The 22,395-nt window shown below is 47.2% G+C and overlaps 1 long non-coding RNA gene across 2 annotated transcripts; it reads right to left on the bottom strand.

Annotated features, from left to right (window-relative positions):
• Positions 1–2,484: 2,484 nt before the first annotated feature.
• LOC144582467 (uncharacterized) lies at positions 2,485–16,109 on the bottom strand. Of its 2 annotated transcripts, none has more exons than XR_013535153.1 (3): positions 15,993–16,109; positions 12,778–12,850; positions 2,485–4,811 (listed from the first exon to the last, which is right to left on the bottom strand). It is a non-coding gene; the product is annotated as an uncharacterized LOC144582467 (long non-coding RNA). The 2 variants fall into 2 exon arrangements; XR_013535152.1 differs by having other exon boundaries at positions 16,007–16,109.
• Positions 16,110–22,395: the final 6,286 nt, after the last annotated feature.

Here is a 22,395-nt window from a genome sequence, read left to right as displayed (position 1 = left end):
CATCGCCTCCTGAAGTCAAGCAATTTGCCTGCCTTACACTCCCCAGTAGCTGGGATTACAGGCACCTGCCATCATGCCCAGCTAATTTTTTAAGTTTTAGTAGAGATGAAGTTTTGCCACGTTGGCTAGGCTGGTCTCGAACTCCCAACCTCAAGTGATCTGCCTGCCTCGGCCTCTCAAAGTGCTGGGATTACAGGTGTGAGCCACCATGCCTGGCCTAAGAAAATGAACATTTTAACCGTCCTAAAACATGCTTTTGTGTCCTTTCCCAGTCCTTCTGTTTCTTTTAATATAAAAACAATAAGTTCTCCGACCCCCACAACAACAAATCTCGGCAACAAGTAACATCCAGGAAGGTGTGCAGTGTGTACTGTGACTTTGTCTATCTGCTCCCTGACCCCTGCTCACACATAGACACTGTTATGTAGACCCAGCGACACAACTGTCCCTTGTTAGGAAGCATGGCATGTGATGGTTCCCCCAATGCCAACTGCCTGTGGTGAGCCACTAGACAGTCTGTCTCTCCCCACAGGGACAACCGCAGCTGGCACTGGTCTCCATAGACCTCTCACTGCGTGTCTTCCTATCCCAACACCTCCATGAGACTGTGAGCCTCTCCAGGGAGGACTTGTGTCTGCCTTGTATCATTCACTATTGCATCCTCGGTGCCCAATAGGTGCCTAGCACACAGTAGGTGCTCAATAAGGGGGTATAGAATGAATGAATGAGAAGGGGATTGCCAGCCAGAGGACCACTGATGAGATGTGAGGAACATGAAATGTTTCATGGGAGGTTTAAGTCCCACTTTTCCAAATGTCCCACGTGGCTACTGTTAATTAATATTCTTTAAATTAGCTCAACTAGTTTTTATTCTCTCTACTATTACCTCACCTTAAGAAATTAGATCCGTCTGTAATCCTAGCACTTCGGGAGGCTGAGGTGAGCGGATCACCTGAGGTCAGGAGTTCAAGACTAGCCTGGGCAACATGGCAAAACCCTATCTCTACTAAAATTACAAAAATTAGCTGGGCATGGTAGCACATGCCTGTAATCCCAGCTACTTGGGAGGCTGAGGCAGGAGAATAACTTGAACCCAGGAAGTGAGATTGCAGTGAGCCGAGATTGTACCACTGCACTCCAGCCAGGGCAACAGAGCAAGACTCCATCAAAAGAAAGAAAGAGACAGAGAGAGAGAGAGAGAGAGAGAAAGAGAGAGAGATATCAGATCCATGATGACATCATGGTTAAATATAAAATATATATATGGAACTTATTTTATTTTTTGTTTATTGGGGCTTTTTTTCTCCATTATCATTACCCATAAGGAACTTTTTATTTTAACATGATTTCAAACTTTATAGGAAAGTTGCAAAAAATGTCCATATGCCCTTTACCCAGGCCTGCCAATTGTATGCATTCTGCCATGTTTGTTTTATCATTCTCTCTTTCTTGCTCTCTCTATATGTGTACTATATATATGTACAGTTATTATTTTTTTGAGAGAGAGAGAGAGAGAGAGTCTCACTCTGCTGCCCAGGCTGGAGTACAGTGGCAAAATCTCGGCTCACTATAACCTCCACCTCCCATGTTCAAATGATTCTCCTGCCTCAGCCTCCTAAGTAGCTGGAACTACAGGTGCCCGCCGCCATGCTCAGTGAATTTTTTTTTTTTTTTTTGAGACGGAGTTTCACTCTTGTTACCCAGGCTGGAGTGCAATGGCGCGATTTCAGCTCACCGCAACCTCCGCCTCCGGGGTTCAAGCAATTCTCCTGCCTCAGCCTCCTGAGTAGCTGGGATTACAGGCATATGCCCCCATGCCCAGCTAATTTTTTGTATTTTTAGTAGAGACGGGGTTTCACCGTGTTGACCAGGATGGTCTAGATCTCTTGACCTCGTGATCCACCCGCCTTGGCCTCCCAAAGTGCTGGGATTACAGGCTTGAGCCACTGTGCCTGGCTCAAATTTTTGTATTTTTAGTAGAGATGGGGATTTCACCAGGTTGGCCAGGCCGGTCTCAAACTCCTGACCTCAGGTGATCCATCTGCCTCGGTCTCCTGAAGTGCTGGGATTACAGTCGTGAGCCACCACGTCCGGCCTATTTTTTAAATATACGTGAAAATCAGTACTGCATTAGATTGTATTAATTATTTAACAATACTCGTGGCCCCTCCTTACCAGGTGCCAACCTGCAAAGGTGTACGCTTCCCACCTCATCACCATCAGATGTGGCCATGTGACTTGCTTTGGCCAATGACATGTGAGCAGAACTGTTGGCTGCCACTTCTGAATGGGAGCTTTAAGAGCCATGGAGGGATTCCACCATTGCTCCTTCTGCTGCCATGTAATGAGCATGTTCTAGGCAGGGCTGCCCCTTCAGATTAGTTCCCAGAGTGACAACGTGGAGCAGAATCAAAGCAGACCTGTGATGGGCAGGTAGCATGAGCAGAAAATAAATCCTTATTGTTGAAAGTCATTGAGATTTGAGGGAAGGTCATTTGATAACCAGCATGAGTTTATTTAAGTTGATGGATAAAAAAATGTTTCACTCTTAAAATGAAAATTTTATGTGCCACCTGTAAATACACAGCAAATCTGAGAAACATGATCGTGGTGACCCTAAAATGTATGGTTGAGTATCCCCATTTCAAAGAGGAGGAATCTGAGGCTTATAATGGTTAAGAAGTTTGCCCAGAGCCTCTCTGCCAGAGAAGGCTGCAGAGGTGACTGAGGGTACCATTCTCTAGGGGGCTCAGGCTAGTGGACAGGCAATGGAATTTTCCTTTGCAAAACAGCTCTGTCAGCAATGCCTCTCCTGGACAATATTTTCTTCTCTCATAGCCCCCTTGTGCCCCAAGACCACCAAGCACCCCTCCTGGCCCCATTCCTGAAAGTTCTTCTCTCAGATGAATGTCAGATGATTCCTGTTAGGGAGTTAGCTGCTAACTAAAGGTGTTAACTGCTAATGAAAGTGCCAGCACTAAGATATTAGCTAATAAGGATTAACACCTTTCAGGGTGTTGGTATATTAATAAGGGACCTAGAAAGACCAAAACACTTTCAAGAGCCAGAGGAACAGAGCCCAAATGGTGGCAGAAGAATTCGGTTCAGCAACTCTTTCTGCCCCTACTGCGAATCGGATCTTGAGCCAAGACATGCAGTCAATGTGTTGCGGATACATAGAGCTTTGCAGTGTGTAGCACTCAGCAGCTTACAAAGCACTTCCTCATCCATCACCTCCCCTGCTCTTCACATTAGCCCAGTGAGGTAAGCTCTGCTAGACCCAATTCCCCGATGAGAAAGCTGAGGCTCAGAGAGAGGGAATGAGTTACTCAAGGTCACATGGTAGTGGGTGAGGGACACTGGACTTGCTCCTGAGGCTGTCTGACTCCCACTCCAGTGCTCCTCTCATGACCCCCAAGCTCCCAACACAAGTAGAGAAGAAACCACTGAAGGCCAGATCATCTTCTCCCTTCTTGGACCTAAAATTGACTCTGATGCCAAGGAGTCAGGGCCAAGACCAGGGAATACCCATACCTATAGGGCTCCCTTTCCAGGCTAAGCTTCCATTCATCTTATCAGACTCAACTCAGATCTCGCCTCTTCCTGGAAGCCCTCCCAGATGGTCATAGGCAGCCTCTTTTGGGGCTGTCACAATATATAGGGCATATCTTGATCCTACACATTGCCTTAGAATCTCTTCATGGGCCAGAGAAATCTGTGCCCCAGTGCCATGCAGGCAGCACAGAATGAAAGAGGCTGCCGTAAATGCTTGTTGAGTGGATCAATTTATTAATGACTCCTTTGGTTTTCAAAACAAACTCATCAAAGTGAATTCCATTTACTACTCTCCAAGACAAGATTTATACAAAATGTGGTCATTTTAAAATGAAACAAGAGATGAGCTATTCCTGTTTCTTCAAGGCCCTATTAATATTTCACTAGCTACCAGAAGTCGTTATTTGTATGTTTGTGTGTCTCTGTGTCTAAGTGTGTGTATAGACCACATCCGCCCACCTAGCATTTCTAAAATACGTTCTTCAGACCAGTGAGTGCTGCAGCCTAGAAATAGGGTACTACAGGGAAAAAAGAGGGAGAGTTCATGGCCAAATATGTTTGGACAGCCCTGGGTTTAAGATGTATCCATTACAGGACTTCTCAGGGCCTTTAAGGGTAACAGTTATTAGGCATTTACTGTATTCCAGGCAGTGTGCTAAGCAATTGACATTCATTACCTCATTAACTTATATTCCTCTAGAATGTAAGCTTCTCGAGGACAGACACTATGTCTGTCTTGTTCACCAGTATATCCCTGGAGCCTGACACATTATATCCATTCAATTAATGAATAAATTGACAAATGAATAAATGGCCCTGTAAAGTACATATTGTTACTATCCCATTTGATAGAGGAGGAAACTGAGTCTGACTACAGAGCCTGGGCTTTTTAACTATGCTGCTGCTTATCTTCACTGTAGTAACATGCCTGGCAGATATGCAAGACAGAGTTCTAGCCCACAGCATTTCCAAGGCCGATTTGCCTAAAAACTTTTTTCTAAAGAAGCATCTTGCAGATTAGGTTCGTAAGGAACATTCCCTATGGAATGATCCTCTGGGCTCTGCAAGCTGGAAGGGCAGGCCTCACTGATTTGTCTCCCTAGAAACCCCATCTCTATTAAAAATACAAAAAAATTACCTGGGCATGGTGGCACGTGCCTGTAATCCCAGCTACTCAGGAGGCTGAGGCAGGAGAATTGCCTGAACCCAGGAGGCGGAGGTTTCGGTGAGCCAAGATCGCGCCATTGCACTCCAGCCTGGGTAACAAGAATGAAACTCCGTCTCAAAAAAAAAAAAAAAAAAAAGAAGGAAGGAAGGAAGGAGAGAGAGATTAAAAGCGTGGATAGATGAATGGGGAGGAGGGATGGGCAAATATGGATGGATGGATGGACAGATGGGTGATGAAAGTACAGATCAATGGGTGGATGAAAAGATAGATGGAAGAATGGATGGATAGATGGATGGAAAGATGGGAAAATGCATATAGATGGCTAGACAGTAGGTTGATTGATGGATGTGAGAATGTGATGGATGGAATGAGTGGATAGATGGATAGATGGGAGGATGGATGGATGAGGGGATGCATGGATGGATGGATGGACAGATGGATGGATGGGTGGATGGATGGACTGGGTGGATAGTTAAACATATTTATAGAGACTTTGAGGTGCTGTGCAGTAGATGCTCTAGAATTTCTATGTGGGTCCCACAATCTGGCTGGAAGGTGGGCTTGCCACCATATTTGTAGAACACTTTACATAAGATTGAGAAACTAACAATTGCCCATGTGAAAGAAATGAGAAAGAAGTGACCGAGGTTATGAAGGGTTAAAACCCCTCCAGCCACCACTACAGGTGTGACTGTAATCACTTGAAATAGTAAGATTCTGAAAACATGTTGCCCTAGGAAGACTCAAAGGTTTTAAAGTTCAGTGTCTCTAAGACTTAGACTTGAAGATTCTGTGTCTTTAAGAACTCTATTTCTACCAATCCGAGCAACATGCTATGTGCTGGGCATTGTTCTAAGCACTTTACATACAAAGATTAGCTCCTATAATCCCCACAGCCACCCGTGGTCTAGACACTATTACACCCTCATAATGAGGCACACAGATGCTAAGGCGTTTGCCTTAGATAACACAGCTGGTAAGTGGCAGAACTGGGCTCTGAATCCAAGCAGGCTACGCGGGATCCAGAGTCCCTGCTTTTAACTCGCATACAATCCTGCCTCAAGAATGGAGGGTGATGGTGCACATCTAAGTTTCGAAGATTCAGGGCTCAAGACTTGAAGAGTCTCCCATTCTGAGGCTCTAACTGTTTCCACACCCAAGAATCTTCAGGCGCCGAGGAGAGAAAAGGAGGGAGAGTCTGGCTGGCTCCTGTGAACACCAGCCCTGCTGATGTCAGGCGCCTGGCCGTCACTCTTCCTGTTAACCTTGGGGGAAAAACACATTTGTGGCAGATAACAGGCACGAGGGTGTGCCGGCCCTCCGCTCACTCCCGGGCCTGATGGATGGGCTACATGGGCCCCCTGTGACCTGTGTGTGTACTGTTATCTGCTCAGCCAAGGGAAGCTGTTCATCACACCGACAGCTTGGCGAGGCACACCTGCTGGGACTGCGTCAACCGGAGCCACCAGCATCCTGGGAGGAATGAGGGGAGGTGATGGGAGGGGCAGGTAAGGGAGACACAGAGAGAAGAGCCAAGGCCCCAGTATCAGTAACATCCCCAGGCCCAATATTGGCCCGGAGGGTGGCACTAAATTCTGGGTACCATGGATGTGCTGTGTGACCACAGACAAGTCACTTAACCTCTCTGAGCTATAAAATAAGATTAAGCTTTGCCTGAAACCTAGGAGCCATGCTTTCCTCATTCTCATGCTCCACATCCAATCACTAGGTTCTGCCCATTCTACCTCCCAGTCTGTCATGATCCTACCCATTTCTTACCAACACCTCTACTGCAACCACCCTGGTCCAGGCCACTATCATCTCTGCCTGGATGATGCTACAGCCTTCTCCCTGGGCTCTCTGCTTCCCGCCCGCTATATTCTATTCTTCACATTTTACAGTTCAGAGAGGTTAAGTGACTAGCTTCTGGTCACACAGCACATGTGTGTTACTGCCAGGAACAGAAGGCTGGCATCACGCCCAGAATTCAGTGCCACAGCAGCCAGAGAATTGCTATTACAAAATGAGATTGCATCACTCCCCTGCGTAAAACCATCCAATAGCTCCCTGTCACACTTAGAAATAAGTCCAAACTCCTTACCAGGGGCCTGCAAAACCTGCTGTCTCCCGCCCTGCCCATCCTCATGTCACACCTGCCAGCCCCTTGCATACCAAGTTTCAACCACACTGCCCATCCCTTTTCCACTGCTTGGCCTTTGCACGTGCTGTTCCCTCGGATATGAACACTGTTCCCCAGCCTTTTGCATGGCTGGCCAGCTCCCTCTCATCTGCTGCTCTCACTGCAATTGCCACCCCCTCAGAAAGGTCTTGCTATCCTGAAATACTCCTCCAGCTCCCAATCTCACTCTGTCACAGCCCCTGTGTATTCCCTTTAAGGGACTGATTGCAACCTGAAGTTGTGTTGTCTGTTTCTTTGTGCATTTATTGTCTATCTCTCCCACTTGAGTGGAAACTCCAAAGCTTATGTGTTTTTGTCTCACTCACTACTGTGTCCCAGAGTGCTTCCCCAGTCCAAACCATACATTCTGTTCCACCCCAGGGCCTTTGTGCCAGCTGTTTCTCTGCCTGGAACTCTCTCCTCCCCCTATTTAACCCCTACTCACCCTTCAGATCTATGGGAGGGCATATTTTGCAAAGATAGTCACAACAGCATCTTTTATCCTAAGCGTTCTTTATAAAATATGACCACGAGACTCGTCCTGCGGAGAGGCGGGACCCATGTTCCCTGCCCTTGATTTGGGACAGGCTACGACTTGCTTGTGGCCAATAGGATGCCATATAAGTGACAGTGGGTCACTTCTGGAAGGAGATCAAGGACATGGGCTCTGGAGCCCTAAGCTACCATGTATGCAGCATGACTGTCCTGAGGACACCATGCTGTGAGGAAGCCCAAGCTGGCCTCCGCAGAAAGACCATGTGGCGAATCCCTGAGATCACCTACACAGAGGGAAAGAGATGTCCAGCAGCTTCCAGCTCTAGCTCCAGCCACCATCTAGCTGAAGCCCATGACAGACCCTGAGTCAGAGCTGCACAGCAGAGCCCTTCTGAATCCCTGATCCACAGAAGCGACAATCATCAACAAAAATTATAGTTTAAAGCTACTAGGTTCATTTGTTATGCAGCAATAAATAACCAGAACAAGATGTCACCTCCCCAGGAAGACCTCCATAACTAGGAGCACTAGCTCAGGACAGTGTACTTCCATTTTATTTTACTTTATTTAGATACAGGGTCTCACTCTGTTGCCCAGGCTGGAGTACAGTGGCATGATCGTAGCTCACTGCAGCCTCCATCTCTCCAGCTTAAGCAATCCTCCCACCTAAGCCTCCCGAGTAACTGGGACTATAGGTGTGAACCACCATGTCCAGCTAATTTTTCAGTGTTTATAAAGACGGGGTCCCCCATGTTGCCCACGCTAGTCTAGCACTCCTGGGTTCACACTCCCAGGCTCAGATGATCCTCCCACCTCGGCCTCCCAAAGTGCTAAAATTGTAAGTGTGAGCCATTGTGCCTAGCCTACTTTTTCTTTATAATATACATCACAGCTGGTAATTATATAATTATGTGATGGCTGATTTTTGTCTCTCTCTCTCTCTCTCTCTCTCTCTCTCTCTCTCTCTCTTAAATACAAACTCTGGGAAGAAGGAGAAGAATCATTATCTTGTTCACCACTGTATCCCCAGCAGTGAATGGTGCCATAATAAGCATTCAGTAAATAATTCACTGATTTAATAATTTCACTAAGTTACTACAATCACTCTGTAAAGCTGGCTTTATTATCTCTATTTTTCAGACAAGGAAACTAAGACTCGGAGATGTTTAGTTCTTGCCCAAGGCCACACAGCAGAGCAGGATCCTCTGATTCTCTCTGATTTGAAAGCCAAAGGCCACCTCCTAACAAGTTGAGGGATGAGGTACTAGCCTGAGGTCCTCTAAGTGGTAACTGAGAAGGGCTACAGGTGTCCTTTTATGTAACCTTTTGTTTTACCCTTGTAGAGAGGCCCAGAGAGGGGAAGGGACTGGCCCAGGGTCACACAGCTCATCAAGGTTCAATCTGGGACAAGACCCAGGACTCCACATTCCTGACCCGGAGCTCCTCTCAGTGCACACTGAAACCTGCCTTCAACACCTGCCATGCACAGAGCCCAGGACTAGACTCCAGGAGGGACAGACACAAGAAAATCAACGGCCCCTTTGGGGAGGAGAACTCAAATGTCTACATAGTAAAAGTGACAAGAAGAGCAATTATTTATGAAAATCGACTGTGTTCCAGACAAACCTAAAAGACTTCTCATGACAAGCCTGTAAGATACCCTCACAAGATATCCTTTCGGCCAGGTGCGGTGGCTCATGCCTGTAATCCCAGCATTTGGGGAGGCTGAGGCAGGTGAATCATGAGGTCAGGAGTTCAAGACCAGCCTGGCCAATATGATGAAAACCTGTCTCTACTAAAAATACAAAAAAAAAAAAAAAAAAAAAATTAGCCAGGTGTGGTGGCAGGCACCTGTAGTTCCAGCTACTCGGGAGGCTGAGGCAGGAGAATTGTTTGAACCCAGGAGGCAGAGGTTGCAGTGAGCTGAGATTGTGCCACTGCACTCCAACCTAGGTGACAGAGTGAGCCTCTGACTCAAAAAAATAAAATAAAACAAGATATCCTTTCACAAGAGGAAACAGGCTCAGAGAGATTTAAGGACTACTAACCCAAGCTCACCAGACTTACAACTGCCAGCTCAGAATTTGAATCCAGAGCTGTCTTGTCTCCAGGATGCCCTCCAGTGTGCTAGACTATCTCACCAGAGCTAAGGGAGCCTCGAGGCCATGGGGAATGGGCCAGGTATGGTGGCTCACATCTGTAGTCCCAGCACTTGCAGAGCCAACGGGAGTGGACTGCTTGAGCCTAGGAGTTGGAGACCAACCTGGGCAATACAGTGAAATCCAGCTCAACTAAAAATACAAAAATTAGCCAGGCATAGTGGCATGTGCCTATAGTCCCAGATACTTGGGAGGCTGAGGTGGGAGATCACCTGAGCCTAGGAGGTTGAGGCTGCAGTGAGCTGTGATTGCATCACTGCACTCCAGCCTGAGCAATAGAGTGAAGCCCCATTTCAAAATGAAATAAAAAATAAATTAGCCAGGCATGGTGCTGTGCACCTGTAATCTCAGCTACTCAGGAGGCTGAGACAGGAGACTTGCTTGAACCTGGGAGGCAGAGGTTGCAGATTGCACCATTGCACTCTAGCCTGGGCAACAGAGTGAGACTCCATCTCAAAAAATAATAATAAAAAGAAGAAGAATTGGGAATTAAGGAAGGGTGCATAGAGAACTCAGCACCAAAGAGCAACCTGAGTTAGTCCTTGAAAGTAGCGTGGTTTCCAAAGACTGAGCTGGGGAGAGCATTCCAGGCTTATGTGGGCAAAAGTCTGGAGGTGGACAGGGCAGGCAGGTCTGGTGGCCAGAGCGGGAGGCATGCGAGCTGAGGCTTGGAGGACTGGACTGTGCTGTTCCTGCCCCTCACTGCCTCTGCAGCCCCCAGTCACCTTCCCTGGCAGCTTCCCCATTCCCCCACACCCCCCATCCACCAGAGCAAGGACTGGAAAATGAATGAGTCTGTTTATGAAGCCCATAATGTTGCCAGCAAAACAAGGCACTCAGCGGAGCTGCTCGGCGCCTCTAATGGGATATTATTTATGTCATTTTCCTCCCGGCGCTGGAGCCATTACTGCCTGGAATGGTGCTCCGTCACCCTCCACTCCCCCACTGATGTGCCAATGTCACGCTGAAGGATGTACACTGCAGTCGTCATGGGTAGCACCCTGCTGCCAACCTCTGGACGTGAGCTTGGGAGAAGTGCGGGGCAGGGGGTGATGGGCAGCTCCCTACACCCTGCCAATCAGAGATCACGGGGCCCACGCCTGCCAGTGGGATCTAGCTTCTCCTGGGTTGCCCTTGATGCCAGCCATCTTGCCAGGTGCTGAGAATCCTCCCATGGCTCCTCATTGTCCTGCAGACGGGCCTCATATATCCATCTGCCAATAAGGCCTCTGGACTTTGGCCCCTGCCCACCTTCCCAGCCTTAGCTCTGGCTTCTTGTGTGTAAGTTCTGGAATCAGAAGGTCACACATCAAGTAAACCCAGGTATCCTGACTCCAGTCAGTAATCGTAATTCCATGATTACACCACTTCACTGTGGATCCTCCCACTTCAAAGGGGAGGCTGTGTGGTTCATTTAGATTCCACCAGCACTAAACCCCATGCCTAAAACAGGTAGGTTCATTTATTCAAATCAATGTGTTTTGAATGAAACGTTTGATAATAAGAATGGATGAGTGGATAACTACATCCCGTACTTTATTGAGCACCTATTACATGCTGGGCAATGTTTTAGGTGCTAGGAATAGAGCAGTAAACAAAACGGGCACAAATCTCTGCCCTCAGAGAATCGAGGGTGGAGAGTCATTCTGCTGGTGAGAAACAGACAACAAAAAAGTGAATCCATTTTCAAGCATGTCGGAAAGTGACAAAGGCTCTGGTGAGAAATAGAGTGGGGAAAGAAATGAGGGCAGGAATGTAAGCCTTGGGTGGGTGGGTGCAGTCCACAGTAGAGGTTGAAGGTCCTATTCTGGGGTCCACCAGGGAAGCTGGTCCAAGAGGAGGCGCTCTCCAGCCGGTGGATGAAAGGGCAGAGAGTCACAGTCGCTGGGTGGAGGTGGGTGAGGCCAGGGTGAAGCCCCACTCTCTCCTCCCCTACTCGCCCTTGCCCTCACTCTCCTCACCTCCTTGCCTGGTGTCTAACAGGCTCAAAAACGTGGCCCAGGGGAGAAGCCATCCAAACTCCCCTGCCCCAGCCCTAAAAGTAGCAGCATGAGGGGAAATGGTGGTGCCTCGGAATTACCGCTTCCTCATTGACCTTGTTTATGGTCCTCACTGTCTTCACGACTGCCCGCCAGCCCAGGGCTGGGAGGGAGGGAGAGGGGGCTGCTCTCTGCCTTCCTGGCATATGATGACCTTGGGGATAGCATCGCTGAACGAGGAGGGGTGGGCTTTGGGACCTGGGTCACTGGTTTTCATCTGGCAGTCCCAGTGATAAGATCACCTCCTCTAGGAAGCTTCAAATATTCCAGATTTACTCACAGGGAGTGCAGGTAGGAGAGGGGACTAACCTTTATTGAGACCTCTGTGCCAAACATTTTCTGTACCTAATTTCTTTCTTTTTCTTTTTCTTGGCGAAACCATTACAGCTGAGAAGTCCTAATTTCTTTCAATGCTCACAATCATCCTATTGCTCCACTTTAGAAATAAGGAAACGGAAGCTCAGAGAGGTTAATTAATGGACCCAAAGTCACATAGCGAGTTAAAGAGATCAAGATCTAAACTCAGGTCACTGTGATTCAAAGGTCTTCAGTTTCCTTCTGGACCTCAGACCTTCCAGGTTACTGTTTAACTCTCGCATCTCTTGGCAAAGTCCAGTGCACATCATCAGTAATTGCAGACAGGTTAGAGTAGTGGTTAGCAGCTTGGGCTATGAGACTGACCAAGCCTTAAGTTATAGTCATGGCTGTGCCTCATCATAGGTCTGAGACCTCATGCAAGTCTCTTTCCCTTTCTGGGCCTCAGTTTCCCCAGCTGAAAGGTGGACTAATAATAACCTTCTCCATCAAAAACAATGAGTTTGTGTCCTTTGTAGGGACATGGATGAACCTGGAGACCATCATTCTCAGCAAACTGACACAAGAACAGAAAATGAAATACCGCATGTTCTCACTCATAGGCGGGTGTCGAACAATGAGAACACATGGACACAGGGAGGGGAGCACTACACACTGGGGTCTGTTGGGGGGAATAGGGGAGGAACAGCGGGGGGTGGTGGGGAGTTGGGGAGAGATAGCATGGGGAGAAATGCCAGATATAGGTGAAGGGGAGGAAGGCAGCAAATCACACTGCCACGTGTGTACCTATGCAACTATCTTGCATGTTTTTCACATGTACCCCAAAACCTAAAATGCGATTTTAAAAATTGGGAAAAAAATACTAACCTTCTTAGTGTTTAAGGGTGGATGGGATTCCTCCAGGCAAGACATTCCAGGCAACGATGTCTTTGGAGAAGCCCTGTTTAAAGACAGTGTAGTTGTGGCATAATCAAAATCCAGGAGAACAATATACACACACACACACACACACACACACACACATCCTTTGAATTCTGGGATACAGGTGCAGAATGTGCAGGTTTGTTACAAAGATATACATGTGCCATGGTGGTTTGCTGAACCCATCAACCTGTCATCTACATTAGGTATTTCTCCTAATGCTATCCCTCCCCGAGCCCCCCACCCCGCAACAGTTCCCTGTGTGTGAAGTTCCCCTCCCTGTATCAAAAACATAATCCAGGAGAGGGTTAAGAAGAAAGAAGCTTTTATTGTTCCAGCAGCAGCAATGTCTTTACAGCAAACTTCACCTGTTTACAGTCCATTAGAAGCCATTATAGCTGTGTCTGGGGCAGATGCACATCCCTGACCTTGACACGTGTCTGACAGCTCCAGGCAGCAATCTAGGGAGCAGGAGTCATTTTGGCAGTGTTTAAAGGGCCACAAGGGGCTGAGGGCCTCTTCGAGAGCCCTTCTCCCTCCCAACTCCTGGGCCACAGCTTCTGCCAGCCAGAAGACTGAGGAAGGGGCCCAGCCTGAATTCCAGGTGATCAGACATCCCCCAGCTCTCTTGGGGGTCTCCAGATCACCACCTTGAGTTTGCAACCTTAATAGGTTAACTGTGGTGAGGAAAAAACACAGACAGCTAGGGCTGCAGGGACCTCAGAGAAGCTGAATCCAATCCTGCCCTTGCATCCAGAGAAAGGAAGGAATGTGCCCAAGGTCAGAACAAGACAGTCTGAATGAGAATGGAGCTCCTAGGACCCCCAGCCTAGGCTTTGAGATGCTAATGATGGGAATTTCAGGCGATGACCAGTGGTTGGCGGTAGGGTTGGGCAGAGTGAGAGTAGGGCTGGGCACTCAGATCATGTTGCATAGGGCAGCTGCTACCTCTGGCTTCAAAAAAGGCAGATGCTGGACACAGCTGGCTCCAAGCCACACTTCTTCCTACCAGCACCAAGGTCTGTGAGAAACAGGGAGAGAGGCCCTGACAGAGGAAGGGGTTGTGGCTGCAAGATTCAAAATCAGCAAGTTTGTCTCAAAGCCCTTTTCTGCCCGACTCCTATTTGGGACCATTTTATGGCTTTTCGCCAAGGCATTCAGTGACCCTCAGGCTTTTTTCTTCATTCTCCTTCAACAAACTATTTGCGGAGAAAAAAATTTAAATGTCATTTATACTCAAGGGTTAATGACCAACAACAACTCTAAGGCAGTGCTCCCTGCCTTAGAGAAGCTCCCTCACGTTTTTAAGCAGGATTTCCGAAGGAAGCAGGAAGAGAGCCACACGGCTCCCTTATCCTCCTAATTATCACCCCTTCTTTCACTGGTGAACTCTTATCCTTCGTACCTTCACTCAAAAGTCTCCTCCTCTGGGAAGCCCTCCTAAATGTCCCAGGCTGAACTGAGTCCCTCTGTTATACACTCTCACAGAAATGAGCTCCTTCTCTTCAGAAACATTTGTCTTTGAAGACAGATCATTTGATGAATATCTGTCACCCTTTACTAGATTATGAGCTCCGTAAAGATGCCACGTTTTGCTCTCCAGTATCTCCAGGGCCCTCTAAAGTCTCTGGAACAGAGTAGATGTTCAGTGAAAATCTTTTGAATGAGTACATGAATTACCGCATGAATGAAACTTGAGATATCTTTAAAGTCTGGACTCTGCCTCCTGCTGTACAAAACAACCTCTCTGCCTCCTTAAAGCAGTAACTCTCTCTCATGACTGAAGAAGCTTCTGTTGACACTGCATCCAGACCCCTCCCACTGACAGGCACATCTGCCCCCTGTTGCTGTAAGCTTCAATGCTCCCTCAATAGCTGCTCCCTTCTTTGTAGCATTGCTCTCAGCTGATGAGGGTCACCTGATCTGGGAGGTTACACCCTTGTTTGCCCACCCGGCATCAGCCCATAGCCAGCCATGGCTGACGAGAAGGTACAGAAGGCAACTCCCTTGCTTCTAGGTAGGGACAATTCTGTGGTGTAACTTATGCTCCAGACCCCCCTTGGATAAGGCCCAGGACAGACTTTACCCAAAACAACATCCTTATTTGTCCCCTTCCCTCTCCTGCTTCCCTCTCTCCTTTCCTTAAGAGCACTTTCTCGATAAACCCTGTGCACAGAATTCCTCCGAGGCTCTGCTTCTAGGACCCTGACCTGAGGCAGGCACTTCCCAAGAGTCTTCCACAGGCTCTAGATTAACAACTTTTCTTTACTGGGAAGTTCATATTTATTAAGCTCCTACTGTGTCCCAGGGTACAAACTGGATACTTTACATCTGTCATTTAATGATGAGATAGGCTTTATTATTATGTCCAGTCTATAGAAGAAGAAATTGAGGGCCAGAGAGAATCCTACGACTTGCTCAAGGTCATACAACTGATAAACAATGGAATAAGGATTTGAACCTAATTCTAGCAAGTCAGGGAATGACGGCAACCTATCCTGTAATACAGGGTAACTATAAATGTAGCAGCACAGAAGAAAGTGAAATCGACATTGTCAGGAGTGGGGAAGATGGTAAGGAAGACTCCTCAAAGGAGAAATAATTTAGTCCTGAATCTTGAAGAATGAATGCCTTTCAGGTAGACAAAGGAGAGGAAGGGTCCACAAGACCGAAGGAACAGCATGTGCAAAGGCAAGGAGACAGAAATAAGCATATATTTCAGGTGGTTTTGTCAAAGATTGTGAGGAACATCGAGGAATACACTGAAACCAGATCCTTAAAGATTTTAATGCTATGGTAAGGAAACTGGACCTTGTCCTACAGGACACTGAATGCCTACAGGATGTTGGATTTTAAGCAGAGGAGTGACATGGTATATTTCCATCTAGGAAAACTATTCCAATGGCCAGAATGAAAGAAAAATTGGAGAAGAAAGCTGGAGCCCAGGTGGCTATTTAGGGGAAGAGGGATGAGTTTGTATTTTAAGGCTATGGGGATAAAAAAAGAAAGTAGGTGAACTTAAGAGATAAAGGTTTGGGAGATAAAAATAGCAGGTTTGAGATGCTAGACTTGGGAGATGGGGGGAAGGGAGGAGTCTTGGATAATGCCCAGGTGTTGGCCTTGAGTGGTGTCACTTGCCAAAATGAGAAAAAGGGGCTTACTTGGGTGTTCTAACCTAGATTAGTTTTGGACATGCAGAATCTGAGGTTTTCTCCAATGTGTGCTGTTCAGGAAGCAGTAGATAAAGGGCCCATCTCTCCTGGAGCTCAGAAACAGGTGGGAGTTGAGGTCCTGTATCAAAAACTCTGATTGGCTCTTTGTGACATCATAGAAATGGGGAGTGGGATTGTAAAAGAAGCCTTTGGCCATAAAAATATGGAAGGTAACTTGTCCAGACCAGTTTTTCATGTTGAACTTGCTGTCCCAGGTGAGCTTGCTGGAATTGAATTCTTTCAAACTAAGCTCTTTGGACTTTTAAAAAAATTCTGTAGGATCATGAGCTTCATGTTGCCAGGTCCCATCAACCCTTTATCCACACCCCTACCACACACACACATTGCCTTTCCAAAAAAAGACAGAAAGGAAAAAAAAAAAAAACAGTGGAATGGATGATTTGGGAGCAGAACACCTCCAAATGGGGAGGTTACATTCTCGAGACAGCAGCATCAATCACCACATTTTCATTATTAAGTAACATCGCGGTATGCTGGGCTGATTCTGCACCTTATCTGAACCTAGCAGCTGTGCCCTAAATTCCAGCCGTGGCGCCTGTCTGCAGGAATTCAGTTGCCTGTGTTTAAAATGAGTGTTAACATCTATCATTTCCCCACACCAAATGGTTTTGTGTCGGTGGTTGGCAGTGCTAATCTGTCACCAGGGTACTCCACTGCCCAGCTCGATACCCTCTTCGTCACTGTTGTGGGGAGAGGGACGGGAGGCCTCCAGAATGGGGGAAATGTCACCGTGAGGACAATTGCAACATTTGGGACTCTTTTACAGGAAAGGCAGGGGGAGAGGAAAAGCCATCTGTGTCTATTGCAGATTCTGACCTCCTAGCTCACTGATTTTGGGCATGTAGGGGTCTTCCATCATTCATTCTTTGGGTCAGTGTAATAGTTGATGGGACTTTTCTGCAGAAGACGTCGGAGCGTGGCTCTGTCCGTGGTGCTGTGTGGCTTTGGTGCTGTCTGTAGTCCTTCCCCTCTCAAGGGTGCAGAATCACAGCATGTGTGTGCTGAAGAGGACCTTGGACCATCTGGTCCAGTTATATCTCAGCCTCTTTGGGGAGTCATAAACCTTTTTGGATATAAACAATCTCATGGGCCCTTTACCAAGAAGAATATTTAAAACTCAAAATTTTGCTCATACGTACCAAAATTAGCCCACTATTTCATAGGGTTCCTGGATCTCTGGTTAAGAATCTCAGATATAATTTAATCTCCTTCTTTTACAGATGGAGAGTCTGAGCCTCAGGGGTGGGAGGCTATCTGTCAAAATCTTGAGAGTGAATAGTTGGAATTTGGGTTGGGGGAAGTGGGTGAAGATATCAAAGGCAATGAGGTGCAGTTAAAAAAGGAAGGAATTAAAAGCCAGGAGGACATGGGTTTGAATTAGCTCCGCCACTAGTACTTAACAGTCATGTAGCTTGGGGCAAGTTGATACACTCCAAAATTCAGTTTTTTATCTGTGATAATAATATCCAGCTTGTAGGATTGCAATAAGGATTCGTGTTCATGGGAGTAGCATGCTATTGTGGGAACTGCAATGTACACCCAGATCCCCCTTCGTAACAGAAGGGTTTATCTCACCAGCTACTGGGAGTGTCACTGGCAGGAGGCCATCAGCTGCCTCAGCTGATGAGAGTTGCCTCAGCTGAAGAGAGTTGCTTCATTCAAGGTAAAACCTCTTCCTGAGGCAGCGTGTATTCAATAACTGATTGATATGGCAATGTAAAGGCCAACCCCAATCTGGAGAACTCTGAAGCACCCCAGCTTCAGGACCATCTATAGGGATGGCTAAGGTCTCTGTTGAGGTTATATAACAAATCTACTCCTCCCTTCGCTCTGTCCCACTTCCTTACCTCTCATCCACAGGTGTTGCCACTAAAAGCATGCCCTCATAAGCACCCTACATGCTGGTCACCATCTCCAAGTCTCCTTCCCAGGAAATCCTATCTGTGCTATATGACTAGAGCAGGTCCTGCTGGTTAGAAGGCTCTGGGGTGTCTTCCTGGTGTTCCTGTTTTACATTAATTTGAGTTTAGAAACCAGGACTTCTGACTCCCAATCAAGGGTTTTCCTGGGACAAAAAGCTATTCCTTCCAATCTTTCCATTGTCCCAGGTTTCTCCTCTCCCTCTACTGGCTTAGTGCCTCTCAGAAGGAGATGATACTTGGGCTATCAGAATTGTTGCAGTCCAATACCCTCCCTCTAGGTAGCAGAATACTTCAAACTAACAAGGCAGAAATTCCTAGGCTACTTGACAAAGTGTCATTTAGGTGACCCCTCCCCAATTCCTGCTCCACCGTGGAGATGCCTCTCCTATTCAATATCCACTCAGTCTTCAAGAGATCCATGTACAGTAGTACCAATACTTGCAGCTAGGAAACTCACATACTCAACATGCATCCAATGATTGTGGTGCAATGCTGCATTGCTCATTGGTGAGCAAGGCTCTGTGTTCCAGGGGGAATGGCATTTAGTCTCGTCTTAGGGGGCTCCAGGAATAGAAACCCCCACTCATTTAGTCAGCCACTCCACTAATATTTATGGACCCAGACCCTCTGTTATGCCCTGTGGAGATAATGGTAACCGAGAAAGATGTAATCTCTGCCCTAATAAGATCGTGGCCTACTGCGTCTCATTCCAGTAGGTTTTCCCCAGTGTTTTGTTACCTGTCAGTTGTCAAGGAGATCTTCCTTCCACTAATCACAATCCCTCTGGCTTTGGTTTAAACTCATCATATCGTTGTTTCCCCATTCAAGGTGGCTCTTATCTCACCTTTAAAATGCCTTCTACTTCCCTGGCCTTACATGTTTCTTAGCTTTTCCTTTTTTCATACAAGAATCATTTTCTTGGACAACTTTAGGTTGAATCAGACTGATAGTAAAGAGGCCAAGGTCAGAAGGCCATTCACGCCATTGCTTCATTGGCATCACTTGGTGACCAGATGGTGCCTGCTCCTAATCTTTTCCATCCTCCAGGCCCAAACCTAGAGAGTGGGCGAGACTGCCCAGCTCTGGTTAGAAGCATCATTTTACTTTATGAGGTCCTGCTATGCTTCGTATCCCTCTGCAAAAAGTAATTGTGCTTCCTATGTAAAGATAGGAAAACAGAAGCATAAAGCTGGGAAACGACTGGACCAAGGTCATACTACTCACTGCAGCTGCAATCCTGCCACTGAAATAAAAGCGAGAGATAGACACATGCAAACACACAGACAGGAAGAGCGAGTGGCAGGTAAGAGAGTCAAAGATAAGGAGAGAAAGAAATATTTGTGGGGGACAGATGAGAGAGAGAAAGGAAATGAAAGAGAGAGAAAGAGAGAGAGAGAGAGAGAGAAATCAGCCTAAACGATGACTTCTTTGCTTTCCTGAGGCATTTATCTTTCATTTGACCTTAGAAGAGTCTATTTGTGTAGAGATTTTAAATTGAGAATTTTTTTCTTTTTTAAAAAACATCCCTGTGCAGTTAGCACAGTTTTACATTAATTCCTATTCATGCCAGTGGCTTCGGTATTTATTCTCCTCCAAAATCACTGAGCTGGAAGGGACAGAGTGAAAGTCATTTGGCTTTGTGTTTGTTTGGATTCAGAGCCTGAGGCCTGAGGGGAAGGGTGGGGATTGTGGTCAGTGCATCGGGCTGAAAACTGAGGAGAGGGGGGATGCCCAACAGTGTGGTCAAGTATCTGACTTCTGTCAAAACTATACTGCATCTTGGGTTGTGAGCTCTGAAGTCCTTGGGGGTGGGGAAGGGGGCTGGACAGGCCCAAGCTATGAATCCCCTGGCTCCCCAGAGCCATGAATTAGCCATTCAGCACCCTGGAGTTGGTACCCAAACTGGATCATGAAGTTTATGGCAAATCGAGAGGCACTGTGGCCAAGAGGTTGAGTTTGGGTCCGGGCATCTATCTGATTGCCCGGGTGTGTCTTCCAACCACCACTTACTGGTTTCACCGCCTTAGGGCCAGTCCCTTTACCTCTCTGGGCCTCAGTTGTTCTCAACTGCAAAATGGGTTCAGTATGAATCATGATGCCCTAGGGCTGGTATGAAGACTAAGGTCCTTGCTCATGAAGTCATTGCTCATGAAGAGTTTGGCACAGTGCCTGGTACTCAAGAAAATGTCTGAGTTGAATGAATATAGTTCATGCACTTGCATGCGAATTCTGAAAGAAGCATCATAGAGAGAAGCACATGTAATACATAATATCAATATAAATGTACAGATTGCAAACAGTGCCTGGCACTGAAGAAAATGTCTGAGTTGAATGAATATAGTTCATGTACTTGCATGCGAATTCTGCAAGAAGCATCATAGAGAGGTGATTTCATAGGACACAGGCTCTGGAAGCAGATAGACCTAGGTTCACATCTGTTGTAGAAGCCTGAATTTGTGTCCTGGCTTCACCACTTACCAGTTGTGTAACCTTGGATCAGTCAGTTTACTTCTCTGTTTATTCATATGAAATATAGAGATGATAATAATACCTACCTCATAGAGTTGCCAGGAAGACTAAACTAGAACACAGGGCTTAGCAAGGTGCCTGGCATAGTGTAAAAGTTCAGTGAATATGAGGAAATGAAAGTTAGTTAAAAACAAGGCACACCCATGCATAGGAATTCACAAAGCAGAGAAATGCAGTGGCAGGCTTTGCAAACAGAGGGAACAGCAGGTGCAAAGCCCCAGATGCATGAACAGGCACAGCACGATGAGAAGATTGGAACCAATAAGGCATGACTGAAACAAAGGGTGAGGGGTAGGAGCGCTGCTGCAGAAGCAGACAGGAGGAAAGCCACACAGAGCCTTGAATGCCAATCTAGGGAGCTTTGACTTCTCTCTGAAAGCTATGGAGAGCCATAAAGTGTTTTAAGTTAGGAAGGGACATAGTCATATTTGGACAACCTGAGCTCTTAGTCCCTATGAGGGCCCTGGCTATCAGGACCAGATGTTTCATTAAACGGATGGAAAAACTGAGACCCCATGTGGAGAAAGACTTGCCTGGTGCCTAGAGTGAGGCTTCAGCAGGTCCAAGGTCAGAATCCTGGGCTTGGCCCACCTCTCTTCTAGTATTCCTGGGCTTGGGTGAAGGCAGAAAAGACTCAGCATCCAGGGACCCCGCTGGAGCAAGGAACTGAGTGCTGCACATAAAACAGCCAGAAAAATCCCCATGGTAGACAACAAGCAGCATTTAATGAACCTGCGAGTCTGCGGGTCAGCTGGGCCGGCTTGACCGGGGTAGCTCAGCTCTGCCCCCTTCTCCTCCCAGGACCGGCAGGCTAGGCAGAGCATGTTTTTGTGGCAGTAGCTGAGGCACCAGCCGGCAAGTTCAACCACGGAAGCACCTATCAAGCCCCTGCTTGATGCACCTCTGCTCTCATCCCATTGGCCAGAGCAAGTCCCACGGCTGAGCAATGTCCACTCGAGTCACAGTGGGAGGGTACTGCAGAGTAATATGGTAAAGGGTGGGAACATACAATGGGGGCAAGCTGGGGAGGAAGTAAGAAGTTGGACTCATGGTCAAGCCTACCATAGGTACTCTTTAGAGGCTGCCCGGGCCTCCAAGCCCCCTTTCTGCCTTCAGATGTCCATTTGTCACCCTAGCCATGGCCCCCAAGAAGGAGGTGGAGGCCTCCAAGGAGGAAAGGCCACCAACGTTTCCTGAGCACACACACCAAACACCATGCTACGCGCTCTGCAAGCCCACGTTCCTGAATGCACACATCTTCCCAGCCTCTCCTGCCACGCCTCTCTCCCCCTGGCCTTCCCCTCTCTGGCTGCACTGCTAGCACCAACATGCAAAGCTCTCCGTGTGCATCCCACCTCAGGACCTTTGCTCATGCTGCGTACTCTGACTGACACATTCCCTTATCTCTTCACCCTCTCCAAGGCAAATGCCTTCGCATCTCTGAAATACCTTCCCTAGCCCCTCTCTGAGTATCTGCTTATTCTGCACCACGGAAGCTCTCGTTTGTTGTCTCCACAGCCCTTACCGCTGTCTGCGGTGGTGCAGTCATGTATTTGATTGCTTCCTGTCTGTCTCTCTCAAGACTGTAAGTGCCATAAGGGAGCATATCTCTGGGACCTTGTGCAGGGCTTTCCACACTATAGACGTTTAGTAAATATTTGTCAGAAGGAAGGAAGAGAAAGAGAGGGGGTGAAAAGGAAGAAAGGGAATAAGGGAGAGAAGGAGAGATGATGAGGAAATCTGCCCATTTTACAGATCAAAAGAGGTTCAATGTCTGTCTCTCTCAAGACTGTAAGTGCCATAAGGGAGCATATCTCTGGGACCTTGTGCAGGGCTTTCCACACTATAGACGTTTAGTAAATATTTGTCAGAAGGAAGGA

The sequence above is a fragment of the Callithrix jacchus genome, chromosome 5 (genome assembly GCF_049354715.1).
Source record: "Callithrix jacchus isolate 240 chromosome 5, calJac240_pri, whole genome shotgun sequence".
NCBI classification, from domain to species: Eukaryota; Metazoa; Chordata; class Mammalia; order Primates; family Cebidae; genus Callithrix; species Callithrix jacchus.
Note: the sequence above shows the minus strand (reverse complement) of the source record. Positions and strands in the feature narration are given on the sequence as shown.